Source organism: Doryrhamphus excisus, chromosome 15 (genome assembly GCF_030265055.1).
Source record: "Doryrhamphus excisus isolate RoL2022-K1 chromosome 15, RoL_Dexc_1.0, whole genome shotgun sequence".
NCBI lineage: Eukaryota > Metazoa > Chordata > Actinopteri > Syngnathiformes > Syngnathidae > Doryrhamphus > Doryrhamphus excisus.
Genome location: NC_080480.1, coordinates 14,208,443 through 14,223,370, shown reverse-complemented (window position 1 = coordinate 14,223,370; position 14,928 = coordinate 14,208,443). Strand labels below are relative to the sequence as shown.

General features: G+C 37.1%; 1 protein-coding gene across 2 annotated transcripts in view; it reads right to left on the bottom strand.

Annotated features, from left to right (window-relative positions):
* psmg3 (proteasome (prosome, macropain) assembly chaperone 3) overlaps nt 1-13,373 on the bottom strand; it is a 149,537-nt gene extending 136,164 nt beyond the window's left edge. Inside the window, exons 1-2 of one of the 2 annotated variants that reach the window (XM_058048351.1) lie at nt 12,769-13,373; nt 2,766-2,854 (exon numbers count right to left, since the gene is read on the bottom strand). The gene's annotated coding sequence lies outside the window, so the exon portion shown is untranslated. Of the gene's footprint in view, nt 1-2,765; nt 2,880-12,768 lie in introns of those variants that run through there. The other variant, XM_058048350.1, reaches the window with a different exon arrangement.
* Nucleotides 13,374-14,928: the final 1,555 nt, after the last annotated feature.

Sequence of the window (14,928 nt, the reverse complement as noted above, 5' to 3'; positions counted from 1 at the left end):
AGTTTTGAGATAACAATTTTACATTTTATCTTAATTTATTGTGTATAACCCACTACTTTTGTCTTAAACATTGGCAATGCTGCTTGTTCACCAGAGGGAGGCTGACATCATTGCAGTACCCCGGCAGCCATAACCAATGAAATGCACAGCCATTATTTTTGTGAAGATGTCCACAGTGTTGCTATCTAGCACTGTTTTAACACCTAAAAGTCCATTAAAAAAAACAAATAAAGGTTCTCCTCCCATACCGTGTGGAAGTGGTAAGTTTTGGCTTTTTTTTTTAAATACACAGCTATTATTTAAGTGAAGATGTCCACAGTGTTGCTATCTAGCACTGCTTTAACACCTAAAAGTGCATAAAAAAACAAATAAAGGTTCTCCTCCCATACCGTGTGGAAGTGGTAAGTTTTTGGCTTTTTTTTAAATGCACAGCTATTATTTTTGTGAAGATGTCCACAGTGTTGCTATCTAGCACTGCTTTAACACCTAAAAGTGCATTTAAAAAATAAATAAATAAAAAGGTTCTCCTCCCATGCCGTGTGGAAGTGGTAAGTTTTTGGCTTCTTTTTTTTTTTTTAAATGCACAGCTATTATTTTTGTGAAGATGTCCACAGTGTTGCCATCTAGCACTGCTTTAACACCTAAAAGTGCATTAAAAAAATAAAGGTTCTCCTCCCATACAGTGTGGAAGTGGTAAGTTTTTGGCTTTTTTTTTTAAATGCACAGCTATTATTTTGTGAAGATGTCCACAGTATTGCCATCTAGCACTGCTTTAACACCTAAAAGTGCATCAAAAAAAATAAAGGTTCTCCTCCCATACAGTGTGGAAGTGGTAAGTTTTTGGCTTTTTTTTAATGCACGGCTATCATTTTTGTGAAGATGTTCACAGTGTTGCTATCTAACACTGCTTTAACACCTAAAAGTGCATAAAAAAAAAAACAAATAAAAGGTTCTCCTCCCATACCGTGTGGAAGTGGTAAGTTTTTTTTGTTTTTTTTTTTTTACTTTGTCTTTGTCCTTCTTCAACTCTCCTTTGGAAACCCTTAAGTCGAGAAGAAATTTGGAACAATTGGAAGCTAAATTGTTAGCTTGGTAGCCTGCTATAAGCTATGAGTGGCAGCAGTCTGTTATGACCCTGCAGAGATCCCATAGCCTGCGCATTCGTGTGGTGTAAAAAAATAAATAGGGTAAAAAAGGTGAGTAAAGGTGACTATAGGGGTGTTATATCACGTATACAGGGCTCTAATCTCCTTGGGGGTTGATTTGGGCTCCTTATGTTGGAAAACTTTTCAATGAAGCTTCTCAATGTCACAGTATATGTTGGAATCCATGTGAACCACAGCTCCCCTATGTGCCGACAGCACTCATACTTGTGTTTCCAGCTACAGTACAGTTCAATAAAGTCCAAGCGGACTTCCTACTTCCAGTCCTATAATATGCTGAGGTCCAGGATCCTGTGGAAAGGCTGCAGCACAGAGGCCACAGGGGAGTTGTAGCGTATTTTGATGCTGAACAAACAAATAACCCAGCAGTGCTCGCCGCATACGAGAATAATGAGACAAAAAGGTCATCCTTTCCTCCACCGCATGTAATACTTGATGATTTTTCTCCTCCAAAAAAAAAAAAAAACCGCTGAAACTGTTGGGAGACAAAGTGTCATGTCGAGGTTACACAGCGGGCTGAGATCCATCCATCAAGGAGAAGTGCGCTCCTTACGGCGCACAACAATTGACAAGAGTTATTCTTCGGTCACGCCGCCAAAAGTGGCGCGGACGGAGCAAAAAAAGGAAGCTTACGGCACAGACTGTGATGTTCTTCACTCAGCTGCTGCTTTTTCAATCAAACAGGAGACGGCAAGTCAAAGATCTAAACCACTCAGACGTGGTTTCCATGTATCTTACCGTACCACAGCAAGGTATTTTGTAGTATATTAGTATATTATCATGTGATATAGAGCAGGGGTTCCAAAACTTTACCAACGCAGGGCCCACTTAAAAATCTAAAAAATGGCCGCAGCCCACCTTTGTCCTATAAACAGTACATAGATGAAATGCTGCATTCTCAGAACACTTAATAATAATAATAATAATAATAATAATAATAATAATAATAATAATAATAATTTAATAATATTAAGCTTAATAATATTAAATTATGCCATAAAATATTTTTTTCATGATTAAAAACAAATATTTATATGCCCAAGTAATAACCTATTGAGTGTAATATTAATATTAATTATTTTTATTAAGTATTATAATTATTATATTTACAAATTATTATGAAATATGAATATAATAATAATATTATTAATAATATCAAATTTAATATTTTACAATATTATCACATTTAATATCATTAAATTATTAATATTAATGTAATTTAATATTATTAAATTTAATATTATTCACTTATTATCATTATTGTATAAAATAAATCTTTTAATATGAATTAATAAATAATAACTATAATTCATAAAAATAATTAATATTTATTATACAATAATAATAATAATAATATTACACTGAATAGGTTATTACTTGGGCCTATAAATATTTGTTTGTAATCATGAAATAAATATTTTACAATAAAAATAATATTCGCAAAAAATAATCATATTTTTAATGACCTCTCACGGCCCGCCTGCAGTACTACCATGGCCCAATAGGGGGCGTTTGTGTGTTCAGCTTTCCAAATGAGGAAAGCATCAGCATGAAGTGGTTGGAGTCCCTAATTTCTGTCCAGAAAGATAAAAATATGCTCACCTGTCAACGGCACTTTACACTGGACTCTTTTGTCAACATGGGCCAATACGATCCGCCAAACTGTTACTGAAGTCTGATGTTACTTGGTCCTGTCAAAGAGTCAGAAGAGCAACCTGTAAGTACGAGTCTAGAGTAAATACATAGATAGGTAAATAGGTCATAAACACAGCAAAATTCACAAATTTACAACCAATTAGCCACATAATCAAGGAATTACTGTATATACAGTAGTATATTTTAGTTCCCTTACTTCCCGTACTCAATTTTCAAAACCTAGCAAGTTTTTCGGAATGTGGGAGGAAACCGGAGTACCCAGAGAAAACCCACGCATGCACGGGGAGAACATGCAAACTCCACACAGAGATGGCCATGGGTGGAATTGAACTGGGGTCTCCTAGCTGCGAGGTCTGCGCGCTAACCACTCGTCCATCTTTAGGAAGACGCATTCAAATAGTGACTGTAGTATTATGCACTGGCCACTAGGTGTCAGTTATGTTACTGTTATGTACAGTGAGAGACAAACACTACTTTATTGGGTGAAAATATGGTATAAAAGGTGATTATAGGGGTGTTAGTCCATGTCTAGAGGGCTCTAATACTGTTAAAACAGAGGGAGAGAGTTAAAACAAAGGAATTACTGTATATACACAGTAGTATATTTTAGTTCCCTTACTTCCCGTACTCAATTTTTAAAACCTAGCATGTTTTTCGGAATGTGGGAGGAAACCGGAGTACCCGGAGAAAACCCACGTATGCACGGGGAGAACATGCAAACTCCACACAGAGATGGCCGAGGGTGGAATTGAACTGGAGTTGTCCACTTTTAGGAAGACTCATTCAAATAATGACTGTAGTATTATGCACTGGCCACTAGGTGTCAGTTATGTTACTGTAATGTTCAGTGAGACAAGCACTACTTTATATTGGGTGTTGTTTTAAGCAATTATGCGCAAAATTATGCCTAAATTTTTATACCAAATTCTGCAGCAATTAAGCCTAAAGTTGCAGTGTAGCTGTGTGAGAAATTGCAAGTCAATCCCACTTGGTAAAAACATCATTGTGAGGTGTATTTGTCCGGATAATAACAGCACAGGCAACACAGTAGTTGTGCATGTCTTGATGCATTTGCATGCTTGTTCAGGAGCCTCCATATTGTAGCCCATGTGTGTGTATGTACGTACGTACGTAAGTTGAGGGTACATGAAATATGATTCATGCACGTGTGCTTCATAACGACATGAGTGATGTGCTTACTGCAAGAAGCTGCCGCATTATGAAGGAATCCATCACGCTCCCACCGAGGGGGGCGTTGATGTACGAGCTCCTCCACGTCGGCGGGCCTGAAACCCTTCACTCTCGTTAGGGTAAGATTTATGCTGATGGAGGATTGTGACGAGCACAAACAGCCAAGTCCTGCTCGTTAAATACGAGGAGCGGCGGCTTTTGTTTCTGACCGGCGGGTAGAAGAAACGACGAAAAAAAAAAAAAAAAAGACAAGAGTCAGAACCTGAAGAAGTGCTGAGAAGGGTGCATGTCAGGGCAGCAGAGAGCTGATTGGCTCGTTTTGGAAATGAAAGCCGGAATCAAAGTGATCATGTGACTTTTGTTCTTCACATTTGTGATCTCAAACAAGGGGAGGCTGTGTGAGGGGGGGGAATAAGGGCTTCCCATTCCTTAGATAAAAAAGCTTTTAGCCTTTGATTATTTCCTCCACTCGCCCTTTTATGAATTTGCTTAACATTCAAAAGATGAGGGGGTGCCCTTAAACGCAGCCACAAAAAGGCCACTTCACTTCCTGTCGCCACTTTTAAAAGCAGCGTCTCATTACTGGACCGGACCCGACAAAAACCCACGACATGATGAAAGTAGCCATTGCTATTGCTACTGCAGGAATACTATGCTTTTTACAGTCGTCCCTCGCAATACTGTGCTTCACTTATCACTCCCTCACTTTTTCCTGTTTTTTCAGAAATTAATTCCCCTACCAGTCACAAAAAAAATAACTAAAATAATTACCTCATTCAAAAAAGATGTATTCATATAGCCTTTTTTTAAATATCGTTTTTTCATGATCAGGAAAAAATCTAATACCAATATCAACCACTATATCTGTGCCGATAATTCTGAAAAAACACGATATAAGCACGGTATAAAAAGTGACTATAGGGGTGTTAGTTCATGTCTAGAGGGCTCTAACACTGTTAAAACACATATAGAAAGGTCATTAACATAGCAACAATTCACAAATCTATATTGAATAATATGGTATAAAAGGTGACTATAGGGGTGTTAGTTCATGTCTAGAGGGCTCTAATACTGTTAAAACACACATAGAAAGGACATAAACAGGTAAATAGGTCATAAACATAGCAACAATTCACAAATCTACTATATTGGGTAATATGGTATAAAAGGTGACTATAGGGGTGTTAGTTCATGTCTAGAGGGCTCTAACACTGTTAAAACACATATAGAAAGGTCATAAACATAGCAACAATTCACAAATCTACTATTTTGGTTAATATGGTATAAAAAGTGACTATAGGGGTGTTAGTTCATGTGTAGAGGGCTCTAATACTGTTAAAACATATAGAAAGGTCATAAACAGGTAAATAGGTCATAAACATAGCAATAATTTACAAATCTACAACCAATTAGCCACATAATCAAGGAATTACTGTATTTAAAGTAGTATATTTTAGTTCCCTTAATTCCTGTACTCAATTTTCAAAACCTAGCATGTTTTTCGGAATGTGGGAGGAAACCGGAGTACCCGGAGAAAACCCACGCATGCACAAGGAGAACATGCAAACTCCAGACAGAGATGGCCGAGGGTGGAATTGAACTCAGGTCTCCTAGCTGTGAGGTCTGCACGCTAACCACTCGTCCACCGTGCAACCCTAAATATTTTCATATAGAGAAAACCAGTTTACGACCTTCTATATACAGTTAACATATTAGAGCCCTCTCTACATGAACTAACACCCCTACAGTCACATTTACATACAGTATAAGATGAATAAGACAAAATATGACCTTTTTTACTTCCTGTTCAGGAGAGTACGTTCTCATCAATGTAATATTACTGATACCTAGTGGCCAGTGTGGAATACTACATACACAACATCTTTGAATGCTTCTTTTGAATGCCTTATATTTGGATTTAAGTTCATTTTGCCATTTTTATTTTTTCATTTATATTTTTATATTTGAATTTTGATGCTTTGCCACAGCATGAGGATAGATGTTTTGAATAGCGTCAAATAATACGAATAATTTGACAATTTCTTTTCGACCAACATGTGTGTAACGTAAGTGCTTTTCAACGACTGCATTATTCAAGCAGTGAGCCCATGCAGCCCACCCACTCAGGTGTTTTCACTGATTTGGTGCGATTATACCTGAGGACAGCGTGGGAGGGAATGTGCAGTACTTGATTGACATGCCGAGTCCCCTTTGTAGTTGTGTACCACCGTGTACAGCGGGAGTGTTTATGCCTCTATTCTTATTATTATTATTCTATGGCTAATGTTATGCTATTAGAGCTAATAGGTTGTATAACAGATGGTGTAGTGGGCGACTCTGTGGGGTAATCAGGAAGTCATGTCCGGGTTTTTAAATAGCAACTAAGTAATTAAGCAACACAAAGTATTTTTTATTGATGCTTCATCATCAGTTTATGTTTTTGTTTTTTTTTTTTAATTTCTTACTCCAGTCGCAGTGTTCTAATCACACCTCCAAAAGGAAGGAAGTGGAGTTCCCAGTGATGAAATTATTCCTGCTTTCTGGAAATAAAAGCGTCAATCAGATGCTAACAACAAGAAGTATGCAGGAATAAGGAAGCTAATGAACGTGAATGGAACAGCTGCACACTGATCAACATGTTATACAAGCACGTTCAAATTCTCTTATTAGTCTTACATCTTCACAGGTCCCTTAGGAGGGGGTTCAAGGGTGGTCCCAGTATGCACTAGGAAGGTATTTTTAACACTTGTGTATTGTAAAAAAAAAAAAAAAAAAAGGAAAAACAGGAATTTCCATCCAGTGTGTTTTTAGATTTTTTTCCTTGTTGCATAACTTTAAAAAGTTGAGTTTTTTTGCTTAGACTGTACCATATTGCCAAAGATGTCTATGGCCGTGCACACCCCCCCCCAAAAAAGAGGTGAACTTGTCCAATAAGCTACAAATAAAATGACTTCTTGAAACAAACACATGGGAAAAATACTAAATACAAAAAATACAAAACAAAAATACAAAAAATACAAAACAAAAATACAAAAAAATACAAAACAAAAATACAAAAAAATTAAAAATAAATTACGAGTTTTGTTTTTTGTTTATACTGTACCATATTGCCACAAATGTCCGTCTGTCCGTGCCCCCCCCCCAAAAAACTTTACAAAAAAAAAAAAAAAGAGGTGAACTTGTCCAATAAGCTACAAATCAATTGACTTATAATTGAAATACAAGAACAAGAAAGAAAAAAAAACTACAAATTACAAAAAAATACAAAAAATACAAAAAATTTAAATTACAAGTTTAGTTTTTTTTATACTGTACCATATTGCCACAAATGTCCATCTATGGCTGCCCCCCCCCCAAAAAAAACACAAAAAAGAAGAAGTGAACTTGTCCAATAAGCTACAAATCAATTGACTTATTGAAATGAACACATGGGAACAAGGAAAAAGAAAAAAAATATACAAAAAATTTAAAATAAATTACAAGTTTAGTTTTTTGTTTATACTGTACCATATTGCCACAAATGTCCATCTATGGCTGTGCCCCCTCCCAAAGAAAAACACAAAAAATAACAAAAAAGAAGAGGTGAACTTGTCCAATAAGCTACAAACCAATGACTTATTGAAAAACACAATGGAACAAGAAAGGAAAAAAATAAATACAAAAAGAAATTCATTCATTCATTCATTCATTTTCTACCGCTTATCACAAGGGTCGCGGGGGTGCTGGAGCCTATCCCAGCTGTCTTCGGGCGAGAGGCGGGGTACACCCTGGACTGGACTGGACAGCCAATCACAGGGCAACAAAAAGAAATTACAAAATTAAAAATAAGTTTAGTTTTGTTTATACTGTACCATATTGACACATATGTCCGTCTATGGCCGTGCTCCCCCAAAAAAAAGGTACTCTACAGTGGCGGTTCTCGCTTCAATGGCACCCTGTGCAAGACCCCCCCCCATCATCATCACTGCCCCGACATCTCAATTCATTCCTATATCAACATCTTGTAGATTTCTAAAACGAGAGCATTTTGTGAACACTCCAGTCCAACGAGCCTCCTGCATCCTGCATCCTGCCCAGACAATGAGAGGCGTCAGACGGAGGCAAGGCTGCATTAGTATGCATTGTGACTCAAATTGAGCCTTGTTTTTCATTTTACATCTCCGGCACGCGGCGACATCGGAATGCTGCACAAATAGCGCTCGTAGGTGGCTGGTGTATGAATTTATTGCTGGTGAAAAAAATGAAATGCGGGTGCCTCAGTGCCGAGTATTACACCACTGACTTGCAAGAAGTGAGCAGTCTTGTCAATTAACTCTTTTTTTTTTTTTGCTACATCGGTTGACTTTTTGTACACTCCGACTGCGGTGAAGAACGGCACAGCTGCCATTAAATATAATTATTAACATTTTATCTTGGCCTAACATGCTCGGGAGTTAGAGATGATGTTTAATGAGCATTTAAAAGACTAACGGTAGGATTATAAAAACAGTTCATTACGGGTGTGAGTCATGCTGCAATGAAAATGAGCGTCTAATATTTTGCATTCACACGTTATGAAAATGCAGTTTAAAAGTGCCATCACTTTTCATGGGGGGCTAGCTAATGACAGAGAACACACTCGTTAAACGGAGGAAAAACACACATTAAAGGGTGGCGTATGAATCGTGTGTTTCATTGTCATTGTGGACGTATACGGACGGGCATCGAACGAGGCTCGTGCAACCCAATCATTTAGATTGCAAGACGGGCAGAATGGGTTCCTATGGCACCGATGGCTAGGGTTGCTGGAGCCTATCCCAGCTGTCTTCGGGCGAGAGGCGGGGTACACCCTGGACTGGTTGCCAGCCAATCACAGGGCACATATAGACAAACAACCATTCACACTCACATTCATACCTATGGACAATTTGGAGTCGCTAATTAACCTAGCATGTTTTTGGAATGTGGGAGGAAACCGGAGTACCCGGAGAAAACTCACGCATGCACGGGGAGAACATGCAAACTCCACATAAAGATGTCAGAGGGTGGAATTGAACTCGGGTCTCCGAGCTGTGAGGTCTGTGCGCTAACCACTCTAGCGCTGTGCAGCCCCACAAATGGAATAATATAGTGCATATTTTTGTGATAGAATAGTTTATGATACGCTTCTGCCTTGGACAATGTGTACCTGTTCATTTCGGTTCATTCAGTAAAAAGATCCGTTCATTTCGTTAAAATCGGTCATTAGCCTGTGCATAGACCCGGTCAGCCGTGTCGTGTCAGTCCGTTCACTTATGTTCACGTTCGTTCCGACTCTACAGTTCAACAACACGTGATGATTAGTAGTGTGTCGGTCATGAACGAACGAGTCAAGAGAAGTTTAGCTGTGTCGAGTCAGTCCGTTCACGTTCGTTCAGACTCAACAGCACATCAACATATGATGATTAGTGGTGTGTCGATCATGAATGAACGAGTCAAAATAATTTCTTTTTGTGAACGTAATGAACGGATTTCTTGGCCTCGATCTTTCAGTCAGTTAACCCCACCCACTCACAGAGAGAGACGCGACGATAGGATAAGACAGGCAAACACGTAGATAGTCCCGCCCTGCAAAAGAAACTGTGAACTGACTCTCCAATCAAAAATAAAAGCATTTGCAACTGAACGGACTGAACGGGTATTTTAGAGTCTGACCTTGTTCATTCCGTTCACAAAAAAGAACTAGTTCTTTTGACCTGTTCATTCATGACCGAAACACCACTAACCATTACGTGTTGCTGCGCCGTTGAGTCGGAATGAACGTGAACTGATTTGACACAGCTAAACTTCTTTTGACTCATTAGTTCATGACCGACACACTGCTAATCATCACGTGTTGCTGCGCTGTTGAGTCGGAATGAACGTGAACATGAGTGAACGGACTGACTCGACACAGCTAAACTTCTTTTGACTCGTTCGTTCATGACTGACACACCGCTAATCATCACATGTTGCTGCGCCGTTGAGTCGGAATGAACGTGAACTGATTCGACACAGCTAAAACTTCTTTTGAATCGTTCGTTCATGACCGACACACTGCTAATCATCACGTGTTGCTGCGCTGTTGAGTCGGAATGAATGTGAACATGAGTGAACGGACTGACTCGACACAGCTAAACTTCTTTTGACTCGTTCGTTCATGACTGACACACCACTAGTCCAGGAAAATATGTTTTGTTTTGTTTTTTAACTACGATATTTAACTGTAGAGACTTTTGTATAAGGTCAGAGGTCACAGTGGGAGTGGCTTGTATCGACTGTTGGCGAGCTATTTAAATCCGACTTTCGAATTCAGCGATGGCTGACAATGTCATCAACAAACGGCGCAATTAATATTTTTTTTTACAGCAAGCCTGTCGTCATGTTTGTGTCTGTTATCGCATTAATTGCATCACCTGGCAAGTAAGCGGGTGTTCCGAAGACGCTATTTGCCTCTGTTAATTTTTAACCATGTTTGGGGAAATTGGAAGGTGGCTAATTTCATGCCCTGCTGGACTCGCTAGCTTTTATGGTTTCCAAACAATCACACGGAACCTGGGGGGAATCATTTAGGATGGTTTCATCTTCTGTTGTTTACTTAAAGTCCTGCTGTAGAGCTGGAAAGACGCCAGACGAGTTTTGCTCGGAACAACAATCTCACTCAGCTTTTTAAGATCCTTTTCGGACGGACGTTTTTTTTTTTGGTTAGAATCTGCTGCTTTGACAGGACTCCAAAAGGTCAACTTATAACATTAAGCAAACAGGCAGGAGCATTAAGAGGAAGCCAACGGGGCCGAGTCGAGCCGTGATGAAGTATCGCGTTTGTGTCTCGTCGCCTCAAATGATGTCCCTGTCGCACTGAATCAGTTGGCTTTCGTGCTCCGGCTGAACACACGACTATAGACGACCAAAAGTAATTTGCACGCTTGTCTGATTCTTCTCAAACTCTCAAAGCTGATGGAAGAAACCACACTATAAAGTAATAATATAATATAATATAATATAATGTCACAATTATGGTAATTAAAAAATAAAAACATAGGGAAAAAAATTATGTACTTTTAAAAGAATAAAATCAAAATATTGAGAGAAAAAAAGATGTATTCTAATGAAAAAATGTAATGTGATGTAAAATATAATATAATAATAAATTTAAAAAATTGGGGGAAAAATTGAGTCATTTTAAAAGAATAAAATAAAAACTATAAGAAAAAAGATTTATTCTCATGAAAAAATGTAATGTAAAATATTATATAATATAAGGTCACAATTATGATAATTAAAAAATATAGATTTTTAAAATTGGGGAAAAATTGTGTAATTTTAAAAGAATAACATCAAAATTATATTAAACATTTATTCTCATGAAAAAATGTAATATAATGTAAAATATTATAATATAATATAAGGTCACAATTATGGTAATTAAAAAATATCAATTTTAAAAATTGGGGAAAAAATTGTGTAATTTTAAAAGAATAAAATCAAAATATTGAGAAAAAATATTTATTTCAATTAAAAAATGTAATGTAAAATAGGATATGATATAAATGAAGTCAATTATGTAATTAAAAAATATAAAATATAAATTTTAAAAATTGGGAAAAAATTTGAGTAATTTTAAAAGAATAAAATCAAAATTAAAGAGAAAAAAATATTTATTCTAATGAAAAAATATTGAATTTTCTGACAATAAATTGATATTGGGAATAAAAATAATGTCATTATTGAGTTGAAAGTGTTGAAATATGAAAGAAAAAATATGTTGTGTTTCAAAAAAGTCATAACATTGTGAAAAAAATTAAACAAAATAGTTTATATTATGGGAAAGTCAAATATGATGAAAATAATTATTATAAGAATTATTGAAAAGAAAAGTTGAAATATTGGGGGGGGGGGAAACAGGCAAAACAGGGGAAAAGACAACTAAAGTTGAAATGCATATATCTGTTTGTTTACAAAATAATGGAAATAATGAAATGGAAATGCAAAACAACTTCCTGTCCCGTCCTGTCGTAAAATAAACCAAACAGAAAGGCTTGGTGGAAACGCCAAACATCAACACACCCCCAAAAAGCCGCACATCAGACAATGTGTCGTTATTGTAGCGCTCCATTTGCCGCAGGCTAACATTCTACATTGCATCTCATTACTTTTTAAATTACACAAAAGTCATTTCAAGGCTGCTGATATGATGATGTTTGCAGTGCGAGCATTGCAAACATTGCATTCCCACTCCGGGTTTGGTTATAGCATCATACAGCTGGCCTGTTTTTTTTTTTTTTTTTTCCCCATGACCTTTCCAGCCCCCACTTCATGAAAACCATTTATATTATATCGCCCAAAGCACAGCGGCATTAATTCATGCGTTCTAAGCTGCGGATTTGAACCGGGCTGTTCCCGCTGCAAGCCCTCTCACCTCTGCTGGTGCTCACTCAATAAAGCCCAGACAACAAGGCACTGGAGCCTGGAGAGCCTGTTTGGTTCATGTGGCCGCTGTTAGAACACCTGCTCTCGACTGGACCGAGTCAAACGACCATGGAAGCGATGCAACCGGCCTAATCCAACATGTCTGCTTTGGATTTTAGTCAAGTCGTCACCTTGTGAAAACAATTGCAACAACAACTAATTTTGATTTTGTTTAGTTTTTCATATTTTAACCACATCAAAAAAGAGAATCGGGTAATACAAAATTGCAAAGCGTTTGATTTTCCGCACTAGGACGTGGACCAGAGCACGGCAGACATGTTTAATTACTCACCATAAAACAAGAACCTCCAAATGTCTTGGCCCCCCTCGTAATGTCATCTCTTGATCAAACTTGTCATGTATGATGAAGATCCCACCATGGAGAGCTCCATATGTCAGGTTCCTTAATTACTCCCAGCACCATGGAGAGGAGATCCAAATTGCAGGTGTCATTCATTAGCCTGCTTCTCCTCTGAGATGTATGCAATCGTCCTTCAACGGCGAGCATCTTTGAGGTTTCTCATGATATCAGGGGTGTCCAAACGTTTCCCACCTCAGGGCATGTAGTGAAAAAATGAAAGGATGAGAGGGTTACTTTGATATCTTGTAAAGATATGCTAAGAAGTTACATATTTAAAAAAAAAACGACCTCTCAGCATTGTGAGTGCTGGAGGTGAAAAAACATGCTTTGGTCGACATGTTAAGATCACATGTTCTCTGCTCCTACATTTGGGGGCTCAGCATGTGGGGAGACAACTGGGTACACCTGTTGCTAATCAGGGCAGATTGCTAGTTAAGCTGAGTCGGGGCGGCTGGCAGATGTCGCTCCCTCGTCTTAAACTGTGGCACACCTCATCTGTACTCCATTCATTCATTGTATATACCGCTTATCATCACTGGGGTCGCAGGTATGCTGGAGCCTATCACAGCTGACTTTACCCTACACCCTGGACTAGTTGCTAGCCAATCACAGGGCACATATATGTAGACAAACAACCATTCACACATTCATTCAATTAAACAGTTCAACTCTATGCTACTGAAATAACAATGATAAAAATTTACTTTTTCACCTAATATTTTGACTTTATTCTCATAAAACTAAAAGTGTTTTTTTCCAAGTATTTATACTTCGTTATTTATTAATTATAAATGTTTTCCCATAATAGTTAGAATTTATTCTGGTAATATGAGAATGTTTGGAATGTAGCAAAAAATAAAAACAATTGTTGTTTTGTTCATTTTTCAAAATATTATAACCTTCAAAAACTCTAGTTTTTATTTTATACTAAAATGACTTTATTTTTCACCATAATATTATTATAAAAATCATTTTAAAAATAATAATAATAATTATTATTATTATTAAAAAAAAACATAAAAATAATATTCTCATAAAACTAAAGATGTTTTTTTGCATGTCTGCTGTTTTTTTCAAGTATTTCTACTTCCTTCTTTTATTAATTAATTAATAAATATATTCCCATAATAGTTGGAATTTATTCTGGTAATATGTGAATGTTTGGAATGTCACAAAAAATAAAATGTTTGTTGTTTTGTTCATTTTTCAAAATATTACAACCTTCAAAATTCTACTTTTTTATTTTATTTTTATTTAAAAAAATATTATTATATAATTATAACAGTAATAATTATTATTATTATAAAATCATAATAATAATAATTATTATAAAAATCATAATAAACAAAAATATTATTATTATTAATATTAATAATAATAATAATAACAATAGTATTAAATGTATTTTTATATAATTGTTATTGGTTATTATATTATTAATATTGTTTCTGTAAACCTTTTAGCTGTTGTTTTTATTTTAGTTTTCTTGTGTGGCCCATTCAAAAAACAGTTGCGAGCCACAAATGGCCCCCAGGCTGCACATTGGACACCCCTGCTCTAGCTGCTTGTATATTAATTTGTATATTTTTGAAAGCCGGTAATCGAGTGAAGCCACAACATTCGTGGTGAGGAACGACTATAATAGCGACAGCAAAATGGGCTCAGCACGCCACAGCTTCATTATGTTAAAAACTATTTGGACACATTACGCTGGTCAGCCATGATGATGGGACGCGCTATTGGGCAGCAAATATCATCTGAGCGTGTCTGTCTCCATGAATGCTTCCCACTCCTTAACTTGTCGAGATACTTAAAATAAAAAAAAGTGATAGTACTCCATGTGTGTGTGTGTGTGTGTGTGACTTAAGTTTATAGGCCAATAGCTCTATTAGCCAAGCTGTCAGCGGCCATATTTCACCGGCGTTCCCATCCCTCTGCTCTCAGTGACGCCGTAAAGCGCCGATTGAATTACGACGGCCGGTTTCTGCCTACTCATTCTGATCATGGACGTCTACATAAATCTGCGAGGTGAGTAACGGCGCCCTGACAGCTTCTCCTGTTCTGTGTGAGCTCATGCTAACAACAAGATGG